Here is a 26536-nt window from a genome sequence, read left to right on the forward strand (position 1 = left end):
GCAACGAAAATCGGCTATTTTCAGCGCCAAAATCGCCGATTTCCACTTATTGGCGCCGATAATTGGGTATTGGTGCCAATACATACCTAACAGAGGCTCCAATAACCGAAAATCGGCACTTTTCGGTGCCGATAAGCCCCGAAAAACCTCCAAAAATCGCCGATTTTCGATTAGTGGCGATTTTTGGTTATCATCACACCCTCAGAAACGGAACCCCGCCGATAACCTGGGACTGCCTGTAGATCTAAGCAGACCAGAGGATCTAGGGTCCACTCTGTGGGTAGAACCTGCTACTGGCAGTTCAATTCGTCCGCCAGAACATTTAGTTTCCCCTGAATGAAACGTGTCAGAAGTTTGGTGGGATTTTGGTTTGCCCAAAGAAGGTCTCTTGCTGTTTCGTAAAGGGAGAATGAGTGCATTCCCCACTGATTCTTGATGTAAGACAGGCCAGCCATGCTGTCTGAGTGGACTGCCACTGTCTTGCTGATCACTTCCATCTTGAAGAACTGCAGTCCTAGATGAATTGCTTTCAGATCTTTGACATTTATATGCCAGTTTCTCTGCTTCAGGGATCATGTCCCAGAGACTTCCTTGCGCCTAGAAGAGCTCCCCAACCTAGATCCGACGCATCTGAGTAGAAGTCTAACTTGGGGCTCAGAGGAAGGAGAGACCTTCCTTCCGACAGCCTCCCTTTGAAACTCCACCAAAACAGGTCTCTTTTTTATCTCAGGAGTCACTGGAAAAACGAATGTGTCCCAGCTGATCCTTCGACAAAAACTGTGTAGCAGTCTCATATGTAGTCTGCCTAAGGGAACCAACTGCTCTATGGATCATAACATTCCCAGAAGACTCAGCCATTTGTTGGCAGTGCAGTTTTTGAGAGAAAGAAACCTGTTCACTGTCCTCAGACAGGACTCCACTCTCTTCGGAGATGGAGAAACCCAAAACTTCCGAGAGTCTATCATCATCCCTAAATAAAGAATCTGTTGAGAAGGAGTTAGCTGGGATTTCTGCATGTTGATCATTAAGTCCAGATCCTGAGCCAGGAGAAGGGTCCTCCAAAGGTCCTTCAAACACTTTTCTCTCTCAACCCGAACCCAAAGGACCCAATCATCTAGGTAGAGGGAGATCTTGATTCCCATCAGATGGAGCCATTTTGCAAGGGGAGCAAGAACTCTGGTAAAAACTTGTGGAGCCATTGAGAGACCGAAGCACAGAGCACAAAACTGGAACACTCTGTTCTCATATACAAACCTGAGATACTTCCTTGAATCTGGATGTATAGGAAGATGGAAGAGAAACACCCTGTATTCTTCTCATGGTTCATGGACTCACGAGTTTCTCTGGGAACATGGATAGGCGGAAGATCGCCCATTCGCAGTATTTTCACTGAGAAATATTTACTAATTACTGTATTTTCATATTTTCATGAATAAATGCACTTTTTGTGATAAAACTATTAAAATACTTGGGTATGGATTTTTACAGGGTTTTTCTTGGTTTAAGCTATCAAAATGGGCAAATTTTAGATGGTTTTAAGCAAGACACTTGACCTAGTTTGTCCCCGCGAATCCACTGTATGCATCCTGCATATCCCAATCTCCCTAGCAAATGGATGACAAGACAGTTCAGTTTGTCTCCATCCTGAACTTTGTCTTCTGGGCGAAGACATTCAGGGTGCTGACATCCAGGACAGGCCTCCAGCCTCCTGACACCTTGGGAACCACAAGGAGTCGGTTGTAGAACCCTAGGGAGTTCACATCCTCAACTAACTCTATCGCCCCCTTCCTGAGGGGGGACGAAACTTCCTCTAGGAGGGCTAAAAACCTCTTTGAGCCTACGGAGTAGGCTGTCAATACTACTGGCATGCTGACCAAAGGAGGCTTTTCCCTGAAAGGGATGGTGTAACACTCCCTCAGGGCATTTATGATCCAATGTTCTGTCCCTTTCTCTCTCCATTTCTCCCAGAAGAGAAGGAGTCTGGCTGAGGACTTTTTGATGGCACATGAAGCAAAACGGACACTAGATCGGGGTCTAAAATAAGCACTCTAGGCCGCCTAGAGGACTGGGTCAAAAGATCCTGGGTGCTCTTCTTTTGGAGATCCAATGGTATCCCCAGTACTGTGGTCTGTGGGAACAAATGGTGATGGTCCAGAGGGGAAAACAGGAGTGCTGACTTCTGCAAGGGAGTAACTCCCTTAGAGGTGTAAGAACACCACAGTTCCCTCTTTTTTTTTTTTTTTTTTTTTTTTTACTCCCATTGTATAAAGGGAAGCCAACTTGGGAGCCATCCCTGCCCTTGTCGATACATGATAGGACCCCTAGCCAGTCCATAGTAGTAATACCTTTAGGCACAACTGAACAGTCCTGGATGTTACAGGCCAGAGTGCCCACAGCCCAGTCAAGGAAGCTCAAAACTTTTAAACCACTTTGAACAAGTTTTTGAAAGATTGAACTAACTCTGAGAACCAATTGAACATAATCTTCACTGAAGAAAATGCAGATCTTTCTATCACCAGAAATAAATCTCTCAACCGGGGAGAAGTCCCCCTGGGAGGAGGCAGAAACTCCCAGGGAAGGAGCTTTCCTCGTGGCATAAGACAAATATCTCCTCTTAGATAACCTGGAAGGAGGATAACTGAAGATGGCTCTTCCTTGATCCCTCTTCTCCGCTAGCCATCCACCAACTTCACTCAAAGCTTTCTTCACCGAGAAAGAAAGCACAAACTTTGGCAACTTTGCAGATTCAGTAGGCTGAGATTCCATTGAAAAAGCAGAAGCAGGCAAAGACGGGGCTGCTAGAGAAAAGAAACTCGGAAAGGTAAAAAGGAGATACTTCAATAAAGATGCATAAGCCAATGGCCAAGCATCCTGAACTAGTACATCATCCTCCTCGTTAGAGGATACTGGAGACAAAGACAAGTCTGGTGGTTCAGGAGCCAATGGAGTCTTCTTGAGTAGGCTTAAAATACTGTCAAGCTGACTTTGAATAGGGTCCACAGCTGCGGGCACCTGAGAACTAGCAGCAGGATTAGCCTGGAGAGGAGTCGGCTGGGCGCTGAATTGCTGGAGCCGCAAACAAAGAAGACAGAGCTGAGAGGCCAACAGCAGAAACTAGCTGAAGAGAGGCCAACAGCGCCAATGGGCAAACTGTAACCACTGGACATTCGGGCACCACATCAACATCAAGGGGCACTCAGGCTCTCTTTGGAGCTCAAGAGAAGACGGGTGCTCGGGCACTGAAGGACAATCAGGCGCTAATGAGCGCTTTGACATTCTTGGGCACTTGGGCAATACCGGGCGCTCGACCCCCAAGGAAACTTCAGGAACTGCAAGGAGCTCTGGCACCAGAGGGACCTCGGAAGAAGACACCTTGGAAGATGGGGAGCGCTTACGAGAAGCGGAGCATTTGGGAACCGAACTCTGACTCTCCACCAAAGGGGCACTGAAGTAAAACACCCCGGACTGTCCCAATGACTACAGGACATACGAGGGCTACGCACAGGCTCCTTGAATTTCTTATAAGGCACTGGAGGAGAATATGACACATCCACTGCACGTCTTTTCAGAGGACATGATTCATCCACAAAGCGCCATTGGTGTCTAGGACTAGACTCCTCTGAACTTGACTAAAGATGATGTACATCCAAAGATATGCCTTTCCAGTGGCACTTGGCTGCAACCTGGGATTCGGCAACAGTTTGACTCCTCCCAGGTTTAGGGGAGTATGCCACTGACCTTTGCCTAAGAGAATCAGCGGGACAAGCAGCCACCCCCTCCACTAACACTTCACTAGCACTAGGCACTACAGGGCACTCTGAATCACTCTTTTTGTCTATTAGGACTTTCACTGAAGATGCTAATTGGGCAATGGATTCCACTATTAATTCAAATCTTTTATCAATCTTCAACTCGAGGCTGGCAATGAGGTTGGGTTTGGAAGCAAGAGAGCCAGGTAAAGGGGAGGGTGGAACAGATGGAGAACTGCAAATGGGATTCACAAAAATCACAGGAACATCAACATCGACATTAACATTAACATTACAATTAGGAGATTCCTGGCTAGCTAAAGACTTAATAATCTGTCAAGCAGTCACCTCCCTCTTTTTGTCCCTAGCCAGTTTATTCAAATGTGACTTCAAAGTTTTCCACTTCTTACTATTCCCGTCTGAACGCTCATCTCAAATCAACCGAACATACCTGCCCCCTACAGTCTGTGCAAATTGTATGTGGATCGTAGGATTCTTTAGTCTAACAAGTATTGCAGCCTTTGCTGCAGTACCTAAAGCTAGTTGAACTTGAGTCTGACATCACAAAGAAAACAAGTCAACTAAAAGTCACAATCAGGAAAAAAGTCATAAATTCAGTAATTATTGTTTCAAAACGAAACCTAACACTATCTAAGTGTGCCGCATGGCTACCAATGCAAAATACTTCACCAACTGATGAAAAGGACAATCGGAAAGTAACGAATTCCAAAACAAAGCTGCTGCTAATAACTGGTGTACAGCCATCAGCCAGCAGAAACAAACTGAAGCTCTTTTGCAAAGTTGTTCCTCTCTTTCCCCGAAAGTGGGCAGGGCAAGTCACCTACCCAAAACAAAATAGCACAACCGCGAATTTCAAAATTTTAGCTTCCGAGCGAGTGAAACTAACAGCAATGTAATTACCTGGTAAGTTAATATAAAAACAATTGTAAAGAGAAGGTGGAAAGCAAGATGGAATGAAGAGAATATGAACGGATATACAGTAAAAGGAATGAAAGGGGCTGCTGGTAGGGGCTGAAGGGACACTGCAAAGAACCTTCAGTAATGCCTACAGTGCATGCGTTAGGTGCACTGATGGCACTAACCTCCTATGGGGGTTGAATCTATACACACTAGGTTGGAAACAGCACAGAGCAGAATGATACAGCAGGTCTGGTTGTAAGAAGGCAACCTTTAGTAATGCCTACAGTACGCCACACTGAGATATGCTGACAGTACTAACCCCCTACACGAAGAAAGTACTGTACAGAGATGTAAGAACCAAGCAAGTGAGTATGGTTATTGTCAATTCTCTGAACAATTTCATAAACAAAAGTTGCATGTTTTAATACCTTACCACTGAGAGCAAATTTAAAAATGCTTTCTCACCATTTTTTGTCAAAACAACATATCCTCCAATTTTGCACTAGTCTGGGTGCATAAGTTGTTTTGTTCTCACAGTTTCATGACGATTCTGAAATGAGATAAAAGGCTATTAAAGAAAAACCTATTCATTTAAAACTACAAAACTCTTCTCCACTCCATTAGTCAAGCTTTACAGAACCATTAATGATATGAATAATTTAAAAAAGATAGTTTCATCATGACATAAACACTAATATTAACATAAGGATAAATTTCTGCTTAAGGGTGTAAATGTAAAATGGTCGTTATCTATTACGATATAAATAAAACAGTAACAAATCAAACATGATAGGAACTTACTGATGCCTGTCCTCTAGACCTCTCTGACATGAAAAGTCTTTATTACAATACTGTTTTCATTATAAATGAGTTTAATGATACTACCATGTCCCAAAAGACTTGTTCTTGAATGAAAATAAGAGAATATAAGAGAAGATGGACAACAAAGTACCGAGACAATAAGGATCGAATGAAAAGTATATGGTAGTATTAAATAACACACTGTAGGCAGGCTGCTGCTGCAAACAGTGTTGTTTTCTAGCATCAAGTCCAATACAACTCAGTTTGCTAAGAGTTTTTATCCTGGCTACAATTAATATATGGAATAGTTTGCCTACTGTGTTGTGGAATCTTTTGATCTCCAAATATTTGGGCAAGGAACAATTTCATTCCTGCTCTCAGCTGATGTCTCCTGAAAGTGTCTGTTAAGTTTAGGTGCTACCATTCAAAAATGCAGTACAAAGTGACCGTAGTAAACTGAAGGGTGAGACTGCAGTTCCCAGTTCCCTCTGGCCAAGGTACTATGTCCTCATTCTCCATGCAAGCACATTGGGATACTACTCGGCATGGGGCCAACGACAAGCTACCTGGGTTACCTGAGACCTGAAGTGAAAAAACCAGCAAATCAGACTGACACTGTCCTCCATGGGTTAGCATGCTTTTGGAGTCAAGGCTGTACATCAGTCTACTGACTGAAACAAAAGGGGGCTTGTCTCAAGAAGATAGCCTCCCTACCTAGGCTAGCCCAGGTAAAATATGAGGGGTTGGCTTGAGGTGAACAGTATATGTTAAGAATGCAGGTTTGTTAGTTATGAAAAATACAGATTGATTTAAAAATCTGTCATTTGTTCACAGACATAACAACTTTGCTCTTAACATAAGGGAGACTTACTCTTAGAGGAAGGACAGAGAAGCGTCAGAAATAATTGGCAGTTCAGCTCACCTGAGTTCATTTCCTGGCCAAAGAGGGACATAAGAAGGAGTCATATGCCTCTGAACTGTAAAGTAAAAGGTTACTTACCAGCCAGACATCTGGGTTAAGAGACAATGTGGGATTCCTGTTACACTGTGTCTTATAGTGGAATAAAGAATTCAACTGTTGGAGAAAACAAAACCACATTGGCCGCCAGCCTTGTTTGTTGTCATTTCCTCTCTCCCCATGTATGCACAATCACGTAAAACATGGAAAGGAGCTCTATACTCACCTGTATCTGACCAGTTCCAGCATATGAGGATAATTTCTCTCCACTGCCTGCCAGTGGAGAAGAAAAAAGAGAGAGAGGAAGAAGACCAGTCAAACCACTCACTCTCACTTTCAATACCAACATCTTAGGAAAGATACAAACTGTCCTGCTAGAGGCACTGGATGAGTTACATAACTTGTTGAGCAGCCACCACTGGACCCAAGGAAAAAGTGTCCAAGGACCTGTGAGCAATGTCTGCAGATAGAAGGATGTGAAGGTGGTTTGGTGCAGCCACGTAGCAGCCTTTAAGATCCTTTGAACTGACAGGTTCTTTTTGAATGCGATGGAAGGGCCTAGACCCCTAACATCATGTGCCCTTACATGCAGTGAATTGGCTTCTGGATTTGAATAAGCAGAATGAGCTTGAGAGTTAAATTCCTGTCTGAAGAAGCTCTCAGGGGTTCGTATGGACTGCGTGTGAGACTGTTAAGTACCAGTGTTATGTCCCAATTAGGAGGTTCAAGATCTCTCGGAGAACAGGACTGTTCAAAACTCTTCACCATAGAAACCTCCCATGAAGAAAAGTTAACATCTTTCATACATAGAGCCAAACCTAGGGCAGCCCTGTATCCCTTGATTGCTGATGCTGAAAGAAGTTTCTCCCTACAGAGGAAAATGAGGAAGTCTACTACTTGTTGAATAGTGGTTCCAACCGGAGAGAGACCCTGTTGATGACACCAATCACAGTTACAGCCCACTTTCCCTGGTACACGGCTGTATAAGACCTCCTTAGGTAACCTGACATTTCTGTTGCTGCTCTGCTAAAAAAGCCTCTCACTCGCAGGAGATACTTGATAGTCTCCAACTGTGAAGAGACAGGGACCCTACTGACTGGTGAAATCTCTCAATGTGCAGTTGACACAGAAGGTTGTCCAAGGAGGGATCTCTCTCAGTGCTTCTGTCAGTGATCTCTCTCGGTGCTTCTGTCAGTAGGGCTAAAAGATAGGGGTACCATTTTCATGAGGCCACATGGGAGCTACAAGGGTCATCCTGCGCTTCTGGCAAATCATCATTCTGTTGATGACCTGATGGATGAGGCAATAGGGGGAAAGGCATAAAGGTCCACATTGTCCCAAGGGTGTTGAAGGGCATCCTCCGCCATGGCCCAGGAATCTGGAACAACTGAACACAATACCTCTGGTTTTTTGTTGTCCCTCTTTACAAACAGGTCTATTGATGGCCTTCCCCACAAATGAGAAAGCATTCTGCCACTTCTTGATGCACTGACTGCTCTGTTCCCAGAACCTGACCCCGGTGACTGAGCTTGTCCGTCACCACGACCTACAACTGCTACACCAGCTTCAACCCAATCCTCTACAAAGCTTCATTTAGCTCTGCCTGCAAACTTTTTGTGAAATATTGTGAATTCATAATCAACAAATCCAGGACTTTCAAAAGTAGCGCCTCAACTTAACAGATTCCTGGGGTCTGGCTTTCTGATAAGTAACAAGTCTGTTAAGTAACAAAGAGCCTATACAGACACTACCCTACTTATGAACGAGTTACGTTCCGAAGGCCGTTTGTATCTTGATTTGTTTGTAAGTTGGATTTTAATTTGTAGTGCACAATTTTTGTTGGTGTTTACATTCAAATTTTGCTCTATGTACCAATTCTGCTAGTAAAAATTTTTGCAAAGAACATGAGGAAGAACCCCTTCCCTGACTATCTAGAGTATTCTCGTGATTAACTAGTCATGTTTAACTACCACGTAGTATTCTTCTTACAGTTAAGAGACTATTTGTTCATACTCTTAAAATATTCTTACTTATTTCTATCTTCCCAATTTAACTCAGTCTGTGATGAATACCCTTTTTTATATTTCCCATTTTCTATATTAAATGTATTTTTTTAAATCATGCAGTATTATAAATTACTTTAAAAGCCAGAAAGGTAAAAAAAAAAAACTAAATTTTGAACTCTGCTTGAATCTAAATTTTATTTTCTTCTTATCTTTCTAACATCCAACATAATTCCTTATAATACTCCTTCTTTCCCACCGTTATCCCTACGTTAAGGGGTTGGTTGCCTGATGTGCCTTCTCCACTGCCTTCTATCAAAGGCATCATCCTCCACCAAACCTCCTCTCTCTCAATATCTTCCTTCACTTTGTCTCGCCAACTAATTCTCTGTCTCCCTCTCGATCTTCTTCCTCTAACAGGTTCTTCCCAAGCCCTCTTCACTCCCTCCTCGTCATCCAACCTTAACACATGCCCATACCATCTCAATCGTGACTCTCTTATAAATTCTGTTATCTTACTAAGCCTGCTCTTCTTCTTATTTCATAATTTTCCAATCTCTCAAGCAGCAATATTCCCATAATCCACCTCAGCATTCTCATCTCTGTTCCCTCAAGCTTTACTTCCTCTTTTCTTCTTAGAGCCCATGTCTCTGAGCAATACATTAACACTGGTCTTATCACTGTTCTATAGATCTTGACTTTTAGCTTCACTGACATTTTCTTATCACATACAACCCCAGCTACATCTCTCCACTTGCCCCACGCCACTTTTATCCTACTGTCCACTTCAGCCTCACATCCTCTCTCTTGGTTTAAAGCAGATCCTAAGTATTTAAACTTTTCCACCTATTTTATAATCAAGCCTCTTCTTTCTTGTATTACTATTGTCTCTATCTTCCCTACTGTTCACTAAAACCTCTGTTTTATTCACATTCACCCTTGAGCCACCCCTCTCTAAAGACTCCTGCCACTCCCCAACCCTTCTCTGTGGGGCCTCCTCATCTTCAGCAGTAATCACCAGATCATCAGTGTACAACAACTCCCACAGCACTTCATTCCTGATCTATTTACTCAACACATCCATGACCCGCACAAACAAAAATGGGCTTAATGCTGACCCCTGGTGTAATCCAACACTAACTTCAAAGTTTTCTGTTTCCCCAACTGCTGTTATTACTTTTGTGCTCATTCTCTGATATATCATCTCGACCAGCCTGACCAACTTTTCTGGGCCTTTCCTCTTCCTCAAACACCAAAACATCACTTCTCTTGGGATTCTATCGTATGCTTTCTCCAGGTCTATAAATGCACAACAAAGCTCCTGGTTTCCCTCTAGCCTCTTTTCCTGTAGCTGTATTACTATGAAGATGGCATCCACCGTCCCTCTTCCTCTCATAAATCTATACTGCTGTTTCCCGATCTTTACAATTTCTCTTAATCTCTCATCCAGTATCCACTCTAAAAGTTTCAATCCATCCTCTGTTAGTTTAATTCCTCTGTAGTTACCACACTTCATGTCATCTCCCTTTTGCTTGTATATATATACCATTAGACTCTCCTCACAGTCCCTTGGCATTTCTTCCTCTTCCCATATAGCTTTTAATAAATCCAGCATCCATTTCTCCCCCTCTGTACCTAGTAATTTGATCATTTCAATTTGGAACTCTGATGGACCTGGTGCTGTACCATCCTTCATTTTACCTAATGCCCTCTTCACTTCTCTATCCTTTATCTCTATCACTGGTCCCTCCACCCTCTGTGCTTCCCCCATCTCCTCTCTCTCATTTTCAGTATTTAAAAGTTGTTCAAAATACTCTCTCCATCTCTCCTTAATGTCTTCATCCCTATACAGGATATTCCCATCTCTATTCTTGATGACACCCAATACCCAAATTCTGTCTCCGCCTTTTCCTCAAGTTTGAAATCTTATAGATATCCTTTTCTCCTTCTCTTGTTCCTAGTCTTTCATTCAACTGCTCTGCTGCCCTTCCTATAGCCATACCTACTCTCCTTCTCGCATCTCTTTCCTCTTCTCGGTGCCATTCCTCTGCACCCTGTGCATGCCTTACTTTCCAGTCCTTAAATGCTTTTGATTTTCTTTTAATTGATTCTTGCACCTCTCCATTCCACCACCACTTTTCTCCTCTCGACACTCCATAACCGCTGGTTCTCCCCACCAGTTCCTCTGCTTCCCCCACACATATTTCTCTCATGTCTGCCCACATATTTTCAACTCTGTTACCCTGTCCAACTTGTATGTTCCCCCTTTCCTGCCATCTCTCTTTCACAGTCCTCCTAAATTGCTCCCCCTTTTCTCCTTTAAGTTCCCAAATTTTAATTCTTGATCTCCTTTTTTCTTTTTTTTTGTTTCCTCCTCTCATTTCCAAATCCATCACCACCAACCTATGTTGTTTAACACATGCTTCTCCCAAGATCACTTTGCAGTTCATCACATTGCTTTTGTCTGCTCCTCTAACCAGGATGTTCTATTTGGCTTTGCACTCCTCCACTTTCATACATTATCTAGTATTTATCCAACCTCTGAAACCATGTGTTCATACACGCCAATTCAAAACTCTTAGCCATCTCCAGTATATAATCCCCATCTTCGTTTCTAATTCCAAACCCACGGCCTCCGTGTACCTCCTGATAACCATCTCTTCTCTTTCCCACCATGCCATTCATATCAGCTCCTATTATTAGTTTCTCCTCCTCCCTCACTGTTCTAATGGCATCCTCAAACTTGTCTAAATAATTCTTTCCCTTGCTCTTGGCACCCATCTGAGGAGCATAGGCTGATATTATATTTACTACTTTATCCCCTATTATTATTGGAATCTTTAAAAGCGTATCATTTGCTCTCTTTACTTCTACCACTTTTTCCTTCCAGCTGTTACTTACCATAATTCCAACTCCATTTCTTACCTCTCATGACCCGCTGTAATACAGCTTATACCCATTTCCTGTTCCACTCCCTTTCCACCTAGTCTCCTGCGCACACAAGAAATCTCTCCTCCTCCTCTCCATCACATCTACTATCTCCCTCAGTCTTCCTGTTAGAGTACCAACGTTCCACGTACCTGCTCTAATCTTCCACTCTTTCACTAACTTCTTTGGCCACAGTCGTGAACCCTGCGGCACCCCTCGCCTATTTATCATGCCAGTAGGGGATTCTGACGCGTGTCACTTACAGGGGACGCCCTAGCCACATTCATGTGTCTTACAATATCAGGCATGGTTCATTGTTTGGCAAAGGGGTTTTTACGACTGCATGCCCTTGCTGTCATCAACCGCAGTTATTGGCTGTGGGCCTTGCATTTGACTAAAAGTCCACCTGCAAGGCAGCAGCTTCCACAGTTATTGGCAGTGGGCCTAACCTTTTACTAAAATGTAAGACTGCAAGGCAGCAGTTTCCACAGTTGTCAGCAGTGGGCCTAGCCTTTTACTAAAAGTAAGGCTGCAAGGCTGCAGCTGTCCTTTTAGTCACCTTTTACAACACAAAGGAACTACGGTGGTAGTATTCTCACACCCCTACCACAAGGTATTTATAATTCCTTATAATACTGCATGATTTTAAAAAATTATATAGAAAATGGGGATTTTCAGAAAATTGGTATTCATCACAGAGTTAAACTGTAAAGATAGAAGTAAGTAGGAACATTTTAACAGTATGAACAAATATTCACATGACTGTACGAAGAATATATGATAGTTAATCACATGAATATTAGGGACAATCAGGGAAGGGGTTAACGGAACAGGTTCTTTTTTTTCCTGTTCCTCTGTTCTTTGTAAAAATTTTTACTAGCAGAATAGGCACTCAGAGCAAAATCTGATTTTATGGGTGCCAAAAGGGAGTGCTCTGAACACAATTTTAACTTGTGACCCTATCTGTTTGTATCTCTGAAAGTTCATAAGTAGGGTAGTGTCTATTATAGCCTTCATTTGAATATTTTCTGGCTATCTTACAGCTAACAGCAATTCCACACAGTTCCTAACATACATTAAGAGAGTTATCTAAAAATTACATCTAAATTGGTAGCACAGCAAAACATAATAACATTAATGTAGCTGATAAGTACAGAAGTCCATTAAGTTGGGGTTATTACAGTGAACCGCTGACCTGTCACCCAGTCACTAAGCCAGTCATCTAACCTGAGGGGGAGAGAGAGAGGGAGAAAGGTTGATGTGGGATCTACCTGTACATACAAATTTATGGGCAGCAGCCCTCATGCATCACATAAGGATAGCATAATATTGTGCAGTGTATGTATTAGTAAATAGAAGCTGACTACTTACACACAAACCTGTGGAGCTCCTCATTCATATGCTTTGTAAAGGTGAGTTAATATAAATATGTCAAGATTAAAAGGACCTATATACTGCAAAGTCATGATACAATAAACAGATACCTTAGGGTGCTATAGGAATGGAATATAAAACTTTGGCCAAAAGCCAGGCGCTGGGACCTATGAGGCCATTCAGCACTGAAAGGGAAACTGAGAGTAAAGAGGTTTTCAAGGAGTAACATGAGGAAAACCTCATAGTTGCGCTGTAGTGGCATTTAGAAGTTTGGGTTTGTGAGATTGAATTTTTGTTTTTACCATTTTAACGTTATTTTATTATATTTATTTTGTGCATTTGTTAGTATATGATTGTCTGATTATTCATGCTGTTTTTCTTTTTTTTTTTACTTGCAGTTTGCAAGAAATCTAAAAAAGCACAAAATTACTCAGAAGAAGGAGACAATTAAAAGAACAGTTGCAAACAGAGAATGGGATAAGGCAGAGGAGTGAGAACAAAGGGAGAGAACGCAAAACTGCCAGATTGGAAAAACAAAAGCACTTGGTCAGGTCGCTGTTGAGTTGTTCATAAACAGTTCTTTTATACTCTGTTTCAGTTTCTGCAAGGAAGTGTAATACTTAGACAGAAGAAACAGAAACCAGAGAATGCAGAAAGGAGAAATCACCTCAAAGAGGGAGACAGAAAAAGAGTAAGACTGAGAAGTTTGAGGTGAATTAAGGAAGTGACAAGGTTACTGAAGAGGTTGATGTTGACAATGAAAAACTATGAAAGTAAAGAATATAACATTGGCTTTCCTGATTTATTGACAGCAAGGCTTAATTGATTCTTTGAAAACCAACACAGGTCCTTGTAGATTAGGACTGATGAATCAGATCAAGGTTCTTTTGATGGTCGTTGTAGATCAAGATGGATGAATTAGGTCAAGGTTCTTTTTGATGGTCATTGTAGATTAAGACTGATGAATTAGGTCAAGGTTCTTTTGATGGTCATTGTAGTATTAAAAGTGATAAGTTAGGTTAAGGTTGTTTTTGATGGTTGTTGTAGTATTAAGGTTAACAGATTAGGATAGGTGGATAAGAGTTTCTTTAACCCCTGAATCTGTTCCCATTATCCTGCACTAATTGTGTGAAAGAAAAAGCCCCTACAGCACTATAAAACAATTGTTAGAAGAGGGTGGAGTATGACTGAAGAGAGATAATGTGAACAGAGGTACAATAAAAGCAATGAAAGGGGCTGCAGCTAGGGGCCAAAGGGACACTGCAAAGGGTACCACATGAGGTCACTGATGGCACTAACCCCCATGGCCCTACAGGTGCTATAGATATTAAAATGATATTTTAATGATAAAATAAAGTTTGTTCATACTTACCTGGCAGATATATATATATAGCTGTATTCTCCGAATCCGACAGAATTTCAAAAACTCGCGGCACACGCAGTGTGGCCAGGTGGTTAGTACCCATTCCTGCCGCTGGGAGGCGGGTATCGGGAACCATTCCCATTTTCTATTCAGATTTTCTAGTGCCACTGTCTCCTGTGGGTGGGCACTATGATTATATATATCTGCCAGGTAAGTATGAACAAACTTTATTTTATCATTAAAATATCATTTTGTTCATGAGACTTACCTGTCAGATATAAATATAGCTGAATCCCACCATTGGAGGTGGGAAGAGACAGAATAGCATTTAGGAAACAAATAAATGTAGGCGATTGATGCCTTGGTTCCTTACCTGTTAGCATAGCTGACTTCATGGTTACTGTCACCCAAGCCTGCTTCTGCTTTACTAGAGTCTCCAGCAAGGTAGTGACCTATATAGCTGGTGAGTTCTAGATGATCTGTCCACGGGGGCATGACCACAAAGGGACTAGATCATACGACCATAATGAGAGGGCAAAAGGAGCAACGACCAACCACCTGACCGAGCCTATCTAAGTCATTAAACCTAACATAGGCTAACGACTGGGATGTCCACCACCGTGGCCAACCCAACAACCAAAAACACAAAAACAAGATTAAAAAAATACTTCCTAACCTCTAAAGGATAGGATGAGTATTGCTCTCTGCCCCCAACATTGTGTCTGCGAAACGTATGGTCCTAGCGAAGAGCAGTCTTCGTAAGTCGTCTTCACGTCCAAAAAGTAATGTGAAGCGAACATTGAATTGCTTCGCCAGAAGGTGGTACCCAGAAGATCGTTAAGGGACATGTTCTTCTGGAAAGCCACCGAGAAGTCGCAATGGCTCTCACTTCATGAGCCTTGACTTTCAGAAGTCTCATGTCGCTATCTTGGCAGGTAGAATGAGCCTCTTTGATTGTACTTCTTAAAAGAATGCCAGAGCATTCTTGGACATCAGTAAGTCAGGTCTTCTAACAGAACACCACAGATTGTCCAACGGGCCTCGACTTCCTTTCGTCCTGTCTAGGTAGAATTTGAGAGCCCTGACAGGGCACAGGACTCTCTCTGACTCTTGCCCAAGAATTTCTATCATACCCTTGATCTCAAAACTCTTGGGCCAAGGGTTTGAAGGATTTTCGTTCTTGGCGAGGAACATAGGGCTTAGGGAGCATAAAGCATTGAGCCCTCTAAAGCCTATGTGCTTGTTGATGGCTTGAACTTCACTAACTCTCTTCGCCGTCGCCAGAGCAGTTAGGAAAATAGCCTTCCTTGTCGCATTCTTGAGAGATGCCGACGAAAGAGGCTCGAATGTATCTGACATTAAAAATTTTAGAACGACATCCAGGTTCCAGGAAGGCGTCCTGGGTTGAGGCACCTTAACAGTCTCAAAGGATCTCAAGAGATCGTGAAGATCCTTGTTGTCGGCTAAGTCTAGACCTCTATGTCTGAAGACTGCCGACAGCATACTTCTATAGCCTTTAATTGTTGAGACTGCCAGCTTTTCCTTCTCTCGGAGATGAAGCAGGAAGTCTGCTATCTGTGGCACAGAGGTCGTGGTTGAGGAAATCCCTTTGCTTCTGCACCATTTCCTGAAATTGGCCCACTTAGATTGGTATACCACATTGGAGGAGGGTCTCCTGGCGTTGGCGATAGCCCTTGCCACTGCTCTCGAAAACCCTCGCTCTTGCCAACTTTGTGATAGTCTGAATGCAGTTAGACTTAGAGCGGGGAGGTTTTTGTGGTACCTTTCGAAATGGGGCTGCCTGAGCAGATCTACTCTCAGGGGAAGCGTCCTTGGGAAGTCCACCAGGAAGGCCATGACCTCTGTGAACCATTCTGCCACTGGCCAAAGGGGCGATCAACGTCATCCTCGTCCCTTCCAGCGCTGAGAACTTCCTGATTACCTCCCCCAGAATCTTGAAGGGAGGAAAGGCGTAGAGATCCATTCCCTTCCAGTCCCAGAGGAGGGCATCTACTGCTACTGCTCCTGGATCTAGAACGGGAGAGCAGTATAGAGGGAGCCTCTTTGTCTTGGACGTCGCAAAGAGATCCACCAAGGGACGTCCCCATAACCTCCACAGCTCCTGACACACCTCCTCGTGAAGGGTCCACTCGGTTGGCAGAAGTTGACGCTGTCGACTGAGAAGGTCCGCACGGATATTCTCCACTCCTGCCACGAATCTCGTAAGGATCGTGATCCCCCGAGCATGGGCCCAAAGCAGGATTTCCTTCGCCAGGACGAACAGGGACCGGGAGCGAGTTCCTCCCTGTTTCTTGAGGTATGCCAGGGCTGTGGTGTTGTCTGAATTTACTTGTACCACTTGGCCTGATACTTGGCTCTCGAAGAATTGCAGGGCCAGCAGGATCGCCCTAATTCCTTGAGATTGATGTGCCAGGACACCTGTTCCCCTCCAGGTGCCTGACACTTCTCCCCCTAGTGTTGCTCCCCATCCCTCCCTGGGCGCGTCGGAAAACAACACTAGGTCTGGGCTCTGAAGGCGTGAGAAACCCCTTCTGCCAACCTCGAGGGGTCGAGCCACCACCTCAGGTGATTCTTGACAACAGGAGAGATCTTCAGGGTCTCCTCTAGATCCTCCTTGTCTATCCAGTTTTCCGCCAGGAAAAACTGGAGCGGTCTGAGATGAAGTCTTCCCAGGGAAACAAACTTCTCCTGCGAGGAAATGGTCCCCAGCAAACTCATCCATTCCCTCACCGAGCATGTTTCCTTCCCCAGGAAGGATGAGACTTTTCCTAAGCATTGCAGCTGACGTTCCTGGGATAGAAAAGCTCGAAAAGCCACTGAATCCATCTGAATCCCCAGATACACGATGGACTGCATCGGGATCAGATTGGACTTTTCTTCGTTCACTAGAAGTCCTAGGGACTTCGTCAACTCTAAAGTCGATTTCAGGTCCTCCAGACACTTTGACTGTGAAGAGGCTCGGATGAGCCAATCGTCCAGGTAAAACGAGATACGAATACCCGCCAAGTGAAGCCATCTCGCCACATTTCTCATAATCGTGAAGATCATGGGAGCTGTGCTTAGCCCGAAGCAAAGAGCTCTGAATTGAAACACTCGTCCCCCTAGTACAAACCTCAGGTACTTCCTCGACTGGGGATGTATGGGGACGTGAAAGTAAGCGTCCTGTAAGTCCAGAGAGACCATCCAATCTCCTGGTCTTAATGCTCCTAGAACAGACTGGGACGTCTCCATCGTGAACTTTTCCTTCACTACGAAGCGGTTCAGTCTGCTGACATCTAGGACTGGTCTCCATCCTCCCGACTGCTTCGGAACTAGGAACAGTCGGTTGTAGAATCCTGGGGAGACTAGCTCCAGGACTTGCTCCACAGCTCTTTTTTCGAGCATTTGCTCCAAAAGCTCGAACAGGATCTGTTGCTTCTCTTGATGGTAGGAGGGCGACAGATCCCTGGGCGACGTGCACAGGGGTGGCAAGTCGAGAAAGGGGATCTTGTATCCTCTCTCGAGAACTTCGAGGGACCAGGTGTCCGCCCCTCTTGCTCTCCAGGCTCCCGCAAACGAAAGAAGCCTGGCTCCCACCGGTGTCTGGAGGCGCTGTAAATCACTTCTTGCCCCTAGGTTTTGGTGGGGCTGCGCCTCTGGAAAAACCTCTTCCTCGGGGAGACGATCTCGAGGAAGAAGCTCCTCCACGAAAGGGCTTCTTCTTCTTGGAGGTTGGACCCGACGACAACGTCGAAGGGACTGCTGGGCGCCTTGACGAGTGGGCCAAGAGGTCTTGAGTGGCCTTCTCCTTCAAGCTAGCAGCGAGGTCCTTGATTAAAGACTGGGGGAAGAGATGGCTCGACAAAGGGGCGAACAGCAATTCTGCCCTCTGTGTCGGAGAAACTGACTTAGAAGTAAAGTTACAGTACAAGGCCCTCTTCTTCAAGAGGCCCATACAAAAGTGGGAAGCCAGTTCCTCTGAGCCATCCCTGACGGCCTTGTCCATGCAGTTCAACACGCTGGACAGCTCCCCAGGCTGATCGAGTCGGGACTTCTAAGCTTGACATCCAAAGCTCCCAAACACCAGTCCAAGAAATTGAAGACCTCCATGGTACGGAATAGTCCCTTCAAATGATGGTCCGTCTCCGACATAGTCCATGACACCTTGGCTGCAGACAGGAGGGACCTTCTAGGTGCGTCGACTAAGCTGGCGAAATCTCCCTGGGACGACGAAGGAACTCTTGAGCCGACGTCCTTTCGGTCTCAGACCACATACCTGCCTTGCCGCTAAGCTTGGACGGAGGCAGGGCAAAAGAAGTCTTGCCTTGGGTCTTCCTTTCCTCCATCCAGGTGTTAACCTTCTTGAAGGCCTTCTTCGTAGCAAGAGATGAAGTCATTTTAACAAACCCCGGCACTCTCCTCGTCTTGGACAAAGCTAACTGCGAAGGAGGAGAGAGAGGAGCCGAGAGTTTGAACTTGTCACCAAACAAGTCCTTAAGAGGACCGGCCAACACCTGGTAGTCGGTAGACGAAGAAGCAGGAGGTTGTTCAAGGTCTGCAGGTTCCGACTGGCCAGAGACTTCTCCCTCTTCAATGGGAGAAACCAGAGAGTCTCCCAAGACCTTGGGAGAATGAAGGCCTTGCGCCCAACACGCAGGAGGGATCTTCTCTTCCCCGCAGTCTTTGATTGCTCTGGAGCGTCACGGCGAGCAACCAAAGAGGCGTCCTGACGAGCGTCCTGACGAGCGTCCATCCGGGCGTCCAGCCGAGCGTCCAGCCGAGCGTCCTGCACGGTAGCGAGGAGCGTCCTGACGAGCAGCTACTAAGGCGTCCAGGATAGCTGCTTGCGGAGCGTCACGCTGCAGACGAACGTCACGATGGCGATCCAGCGAGCGGTGGGAACGACAGGGCGATGAAGCAGGTGACGGAGACGACGAAAAAGGCGCAGGAGAGGGGGACTTTCTGGACCTCTTGATAGGCAGCCTCGAGTCCTTGCGTCGACGACGCGGCTCTGCTTCCCTCTCTGCAAGGAGAGAAACCAACTGACGCTGCATATCCAGCAGGATTTTCTTGGAGGGAGAGGTCTCCTTCTCAGGGGAAGAGCTGATCCTGTGAGAAGACGAGGGCGAGGACGCCTTCTTCCTCCTCATGGGAGCTAAAACAGCTCTCTCCCTGGAGCGACTGGGGCACTCAAAAACGTCCTCCTCTGAAGACGTCCTGGTCCTCTTCTGTGGCGGGAAAGCGTCGAAACACCCCGATGACGGTGGAACAATGCCTGGAGAAAGAGGACGTGAAGTGTCCTCTTCTCTGAAGCTTCTCTTCAGCGGGCGAGAGTCCTTCTGAGAGATCCACCCTTGCACGGGAGGGCGCCTCGAGGAGGGCGAAGCAGTCGCGAAGGAAATTACGATGCATGCGCACGATCCTCCTTGGCAGCCTGGGAAGTGACAACAGGTCCTGCCGAAGGGACGCCAGATCGGTGGGAAGCCCCAGTAACCCTCTTATGGCTTTCGACTTGCCCTCTCCCTGAGTCTTGGGAGTCCGGCAGAGGTCCAGGCCTAGAAGCGTTATGGGGCCGATCTGACGCCCCTCCACAACACTAGGGGATCACTACACTTCACTGCACTTTGAAGCCGTCACTTTTGATTCCAGAGCACGGATGGTGTTCATAATCTCCGTCAGGGCCACACCCTCCGCAGACACAACCTCAGGGCCCGAAGGCAAAACCACAGGGATAGGTGAAACTATGTCTACAATCGGGTTATCAGGAGAGGAATTAGTACCCTAACTCTTACAAACACTCCTGGAGGAGGACCTCCTGATCCTGTCACGCTCCAACTTGCGAACATAGGAATCATAAACCTTCCGGCTTGCATCCGACAAAGTCTCACACTCCTTGCAGCGATCATTAATCAAGCAAACATGCCCCCTACACCTCATGCAAACAGAGTGAGGGTCTACCGAAGCTTTCGGTAGCCTCACCTTACACTCATTCACACAACATACTCTAAAGCTAGCAGAACTAGATCCAGACATCATCCAAAGAGCAATCAAGAGCAAATTCAAAAACAGTCCACAAAAAGCGTATGCCAATCCACAATCCAAAGTCAAAAACCAAAAGTCAAAGAGAATACTTAAGTGGAAACAACGAGTTAACGAAATCCAAAGACGGAGGTACTGAAAACAGATGTTGACAGTACCGGCGACAGAGAAAATCTGAATAGAAAATGGGAATGGTTCCCGATACCCGCCTCCCAGCGGCGGGAATGGGTACTAACCACCTGGCCACACTGCGTGTGCCACGCGAAGTTTGAAATTCTGTCGGATTCGGAGAATACAGCTATATATATATCTGACAGGTAAGTCTCATGAACAAAACTACAACTACGTACCATCATAAATCTCATGTTCATTTTTCACCCTCTTTACATGCTGCTCACTCTCAATGTCACTGTTTATTATCTTCTATTCATAGTTGTGAGGGTCATCATTATCACCATCTCCTGCAGCTTCTTGTAAACATTTCTGTGATGCACAAATCACAGACAGTGGGTGTGACATTTTATCTGTAAAATGGAAACAATAAGGAAGATGTTACTTTTTTTTTAATTGTATTCAAAGCAATTTAAGTGATCCCATAAAATATGAATATAAATCCACATGACCAAATAAAGTTTAAAAGGAATGTTCACACTTTGACAATCAATTTCTGAACTTGTATTATTACCATACAAGCACTTAAGAGGTTACAACACCCAGAGAAGACTAGAAATGCCAAAAATGAATCCCATACTATCAGCATGCAGTCCTCCCGTGCTCATGCCTCAGCCTGACATGAGTTTGACTTGGTGCCAACAAGTAGGCTCAACACTAGCCGCTGACAGTGTCAACTCAATGTGCAATTCCAGAGAGGTGAATTATAAAGTTCAAAATACAGGCCAAGTGCTGGGACCTCTGAAGTCATTCAGCACTTAAAGAATTGTTGGAAGAGGGTAGAAAGTAAGATGGGAGAGAGAATGTGGACAGAAGTATGCCATATAATGTAAGAAATCATTTATCAGTCAAATTAGCTCCTCATCTAGCCACAATACTTTTAAACATCTTTTCATTATCATCATTCAGAATATGAACCCTATTCATATGGAACAAGCCCACCACAGGGGTCACTGACTGGAAATTCAAGCTTCCAAAGAATATATGGTGTTCATTTGAAAGTAGCAGAAGGTAATGAGAAATACATAATGAAGAAATCAGTTTTTAGAAAAGAAAAACATATACTGTATCAACAAAACGACATTTTATAATAAAATAAAGTTTTATATATGCTTACCAAGTAACTACATAGCTATTGCGTTTCATTTATCGGCAGCTTAAATTTGAAAATTCGCAGTAACGTTCCAATATTTTGGTGTAGGTGACTTGACCCGCCCACTTTTGGGGAAGGATAGGTACAACACTACTAACAAGCCCAATTCGTTTATGCCCTATGCCCATGAGAAAGGAGGAGGGATGGCTATGATCATGTAATTACTTGGTAAGTATATATAAAACTTTATTATAAAAATGTCATTTTTATATAAGTAACTTACTAAGTAACTACATAGCTGAATCCCACACTGACAGGAGGTGGGATGCATGGGCATGTTCTACTTCAAAAAACACTCATGAATGGAGATGAATTTTAAAATAGTAAGTAGTTAACATTGAGAATGTTAGTTGTAACCTACCTGGTAAGAGAGCTCCAGCAGGAAAACACAGCCTCTGATGTGGCTCATCTCGACTGTAGTGGCGTGGCAGTGAAGCCAGAGGCACCTCTACATTAGTGGGGCTTTGCAGCCGAGGAGTACTCCGATGGCTGCCAAAGCATACAAAACAGAAAAGGCCTTGCCCTGGGCACAGTACCAACTAAAACCATAAAACACACGTTACACATACAGTACATCATAAAACAGATCAGATACCATAACCCATTCATAGCACGACACAACAAATGATGGGTGCTTCAACCGTGCAAATTGGCAAGTCTTCTTCTTGAATCTAAATGTGCGACTCAGAAATCACATCTCTCAAGAAGAACGCCAATGTGTTCTTGGACAAAGGACGTATTGGATCCTTAACTGAACACCAGAGATTAGGGGACGTGCATCTGATATTCTTAGTTCTTTCTAAATACTGTAATACTTAAGTGCTCTTACTGGACAAAGAGCTCTCTCTTGGTCCGTAGGACCTAGAATGTCCGTTAAGCCTTTGATTGTGAATGAACGGGGCCAGGGAAATGACAGCATTTCATTCTTCGCTAGGAACCCCAAAGTAAAGCAACAGACTGCATCTCCCTGTGAGAATCCTACCTTCTTGCTCAGGGCCTATAGCTCACTAATTCTCTTGGCAGTAGCTAGAGCAACTAGAAATAGTGTTTTTCTTGTAAGATCCCTGAGTGATGTGGATCGAAGAGGTTCAAACAGCGGACCTGAGAGCCATTTTAAAACAACATCTAGATTCCAGGATATGGAATCTGACTTCTCTTGCTTCGCGGTATCTAGTGACTTGATAAGGTCACTGATGTCTTTATCAGTAGATAGATCCAGACCTCTATGTCTGAAAACAGAGTTGAGCATTGCTCTGTAGCCTTTGGATCGTGAGCGTAGCCAATCCTTGTGAAGACCTTAAAAATAGCAAGTCTGCTATTTGCACTACAGAGGTAGATGATGATGATATCTTTCTGCACCAGCTGCGGAATGTTGTCCATTTATTCTAGTAGACATTGGAGGAAGACTGACGTCTACATCTGGCAATTGCTTCTGCAGCTGATCTCGAAAAGCCTTTCGCTCTGACAAGTTTCCCGACAGTCTGAAACCTGTCAGAGCGAGAGTGGATAGACCTAGATGGAACCGGTGAATGTGCGGTTTCTTGAGTAGATTTCGTCGCTGTGGAAGCAATCTTGGGAAGTCTACTAGGAGACTGAGGAGATCTGGAAACCACTCTTTCTGCAGCCAGAAGGGAGCTACCAGGGTCATCGACAAATTGTCGTGGAAGAGGAATTTGTTGATTACATCTCTCACCATACTAAATGGTGGGAAGGCGTATACATCCAGGTTCGACCAGTCCTGGAGCATCACATCCATTGCCCACGCGAGAGGGTCCGGGACTGGGGAGCAATACAAAGGGAGTCGGTGATTCCTCGACATTGCAAATAGATCTATCGATGGCTTTCCCACCGTTTCCACAGGTCGGGTGCATACCTGCGATTCAGTGTCCATTCCGTGGGTAGGGCCTGCTTGCAACGACTTAATTCGTCCGCTATGACATTGAGTTTGCCCTGTATAAAGTGGGTAACAATCTTGGTTTGATTTCCCTGTGCCCAGATAAGGAGATCTTTGGTCGCTTGATACAATGAAAAGGAGTGTGTCCCTCCGATTCTTTTTGTAAACCAAAGCTGACATGTTGTCCGAGTGGACTATGACTGTGGATTTGGAAGTTGCTGTTGAGAAATGTTGAAGAGCTAAGTGTATTGCCTTCAGCTCCTTCAGGTTGATATGAAGTTCCAGGAGAGCCCCCCAACCCAGATCCGATGCATCTAAGTATAATGTGAGGTTGGGGTTCAGAGGGTGTGGAGATTTCCCTTCTGCAAACCTTCCTGTTACAAGCCACCATCGAAGGTCCTCTTTGATCTCGTGGGTGATTGGGAAAACAAAAGAGTCCGAGAGAAACTTCCTCTGCCAACTGGCTTTCAAAAAGAATTGTAGTACTCTCATGTGAAGTCTCCCTTTTCTATGGATGAGAGAGTTGCCAGTAAACTCATCCATTCGTTGGCTGAGCGTGATGGGAGAGAGGAATTTCTGAACTGTCCAAATGCAGGCATTTCTTCTCTTGTCAGAAAGAAAAGCCCGAAAATCCCGAGAGTTGATCTTCATTCCCAAATAAAAAATTGATTGACTCGGGACTAATTGGGATTTGTCTAGGTTTATCAGTAAGCCCAATTCTTGGGCTAACACAAGAGTCTTCTTTAGGTCCTCCGTGCAACTTGAGGGGGAGCATAGGGGACAATCGTCTGAATAGAGGCAGATGTTGATCCCCATGAGATGTAGCCATTTTGCCATTGGGACGAGGACTCTGGTGAAAACTTGAGGGGCTGTCGAAAGTCCAAAGCACACCACTTGAAATTGGAAGACCTTGTCCTGGAACACAAACCGTAGATATTTCCTGGCCTCCGGGTGAACTGGAACATGAAAATATGCATCCTGCATGTCTATGGTTGCCATCCAATCCCCTTGATGGATGGAAGACAGAACTGAGTGGGCTGTTTCCATTTTGAATTTCGTAGTCTGAATACAGAAATTCAGGGCAACAGGAACAATCAGGACTGGAGACGCAGCAGGAGTAAACAGGACCACAGATACACAAAAATCGTAGACACCGACGTGGACCCACGCCATCACCACCAAGGTACTGTGGTCGTTCCCAGGGTAACTACTGACTGAGTGTCACAGGGAAGCTCCTCAAGGATAAGATATCCAACAGTGAGATATCCAGTCATCTACTGCTGCACCTACGATGCTCACTGTCAACCTGATGAAAAAGCAAAGATGATTAGAAGAGGGAGACTCCTCTCGCTCTGAGGGGAACTACCCTAAGAAGCGAGAGGAGGCCCTTGAAGAAGAGGTCACCCTTCCTCCCCTCCCCACGATCTTCGCCCAATGAGCGACCAAAGAGGGCAAAGGAGAGACAGCAAGAAGGGAAAGATTACTGGGAGAGAGAAACAAGGACGAAGGGGGCAGCTACCAAAAGCACTGTCAGAAGTGAAAACTTCCAACGACGCCCAGCAACCTTCCTCATGGTAAACTCGTCCACAGTGAGGTGGCGAAGAGCAACACTAAGCACAAGTCAGAATAGTGATAAAGTCACACCCTTGCGCAAGCAGAGGTCATGAGGTCCAATAAAAGGGGAGCAAACTTGTTACGCCCCTGGCCGCTGACCCCAAGACACACGCTGGGGGATGACGGCCTACACAAGACTATCAAAAATCATGGGTTTGTATATTAACATATATCAAATACACACAGTATATACACAACAAGATAAAAAAGATCCCAAAGGGAAAAAAGAGCTTGACGACAGTCAGGCAAAGAGCTCCAAAAACACGTCTGCAATGCATGACGGCAGAAGCAAACTGGAATGTTTACGTCCACGCAGGACGGTATTCCTGTCTACCAGGTGGTAGTCACTGCCTAAACACCTTTTCCAAGAGTTTAACAGCCGTTTCCAGCTTCGCTGTAAGTAATTCCTAATGTAAAGGACCAATGGTTTGTATATCGTGTAGGAACAAAATGCCATTAAGGTTCAAAATCAAAATTTATAAGATAGTTATCAGGCCCATACTATTATATGGGGCAGAAACTTGGGCACTCAAGAGAAAAGAGGAGAGACTGCTGGAAAGAACCGAGATGAGGATGGTGAGATGGGTTGCTGGAATATCACTGCTGGAAAAGAGGGAGAGTCAAAATATAAGAATGTGTGGTATATGTAATGTAAAGGAGAAGGCTAGGGAAGCTCGTCTGAGATAGTATGGCCATGTATTAAGAAGGGGTGGAACCAATCAAGCCAGTGATGGGGAGGAGGAGTGTGGGGCATCAGCGGATCAGGTGGATGGTTGTGGTCAGGTGGGATATGGGTGAGGTGGGACTGGGAAAAGAAGATGCAAGGAACAGAAGTAGATGGAGAAAGTTGACTCTGTAAAGTCACCACATCGGCGCCAGCGTAGTGTTTAGGCGGCGCCATTAATTAAGTCTCCGCTGAGCAGGTTTTCTTTGGTGACTTCCCATTTTCTTCAAACTCAATTAGTCACGCCTAAAACGTGCCAGGTCACGCATTTTTAATCATTTTTACTTTATGCGTATTTATACAAATGTCACACATTGTGTATCACATGTTTCTTCATTCACAGGCATCAAGACTGTATCCATATTGTAGTTCTGTATGTTTTGTATTGTAATTTGTACTCGTTCACTGCATATTATTGTATATTGTTTCGACCTCAGGTCACAGTCAATTCCATTGTCTCTCGCGGGCCGGCGTCAGTCGGCCGCTATATAAACTGCCTGGATCTGTAATAAAGTAGCAGTAACTTTTACCTGCTCGTTTCTTTGACACCTTACAGTGGTGACCCCCGGAGTATCCCGGAGCCATTAGCGGACTGACACGGCGACCTAGTCTTGGCTCCAGGATTTCTCCAAAAACGCTCTTAGCGGCCTAAACATGGCGCTGTAACCAGCGTTTGAGCGTGCTGACTCTCGTCGGTGTACCCCACCAGCGTCACTAGCGGAACCACACGGCGCACGAGTGCGTACTGACGCGCAAGTACCCCACTCCAGTAAGGGGTCAAAGGAGCGAGCATGGACGGATATCCCCTCCTTCATGCAGTTAAACGCGACCCGCGAACTCGGAG

The 26536-nt window shown here is 44.9% G+C and overlaps 1 long non-coding RNA gene across 4 annotated transcripts in view; it reads right to left on the reverse strand.

The window, feature by feature from the left end:
• The window catches only part of LOC136843802 (uncharacterized), a 57106-nt gene that overhangs the window by 15391 nt on the left and 15179 nt on the right, over positions 1–26536 (reverse strand). For all 4 annotated transcript variants that reach the window (XR_010854680.1, XR_010854681.1, XR_010854679.1 and 1 more), the window contains exons 2-3: positions 20487–20660; positions 5136–5220 (exon numbers count right to left, since the gene is read on the reverse strand). This is a non-coding gene — a long non-coding RNA (uncharacterized lncRNA). The remainder of the gene's footprint in view (positions 1–5135; positions 5221–20486; positions 20661–26536) is intronic.

Source organism: Macrobrachium rosenbergii, chromosome 12 (assembly GCF_040412425.1).
Source record: "Macrobrachium rosenbergii isolate ZJJX-2024 chromosome 12, ASM4041242v1, whole genome shotgun sequence".
Lineage (NCBI taxonomy): Eukaryota > Metazoa > Arthropoda > Malacostraca > Decapoda > Palaemonidae > Macrobrachium > Macrobrachium rosenbergii.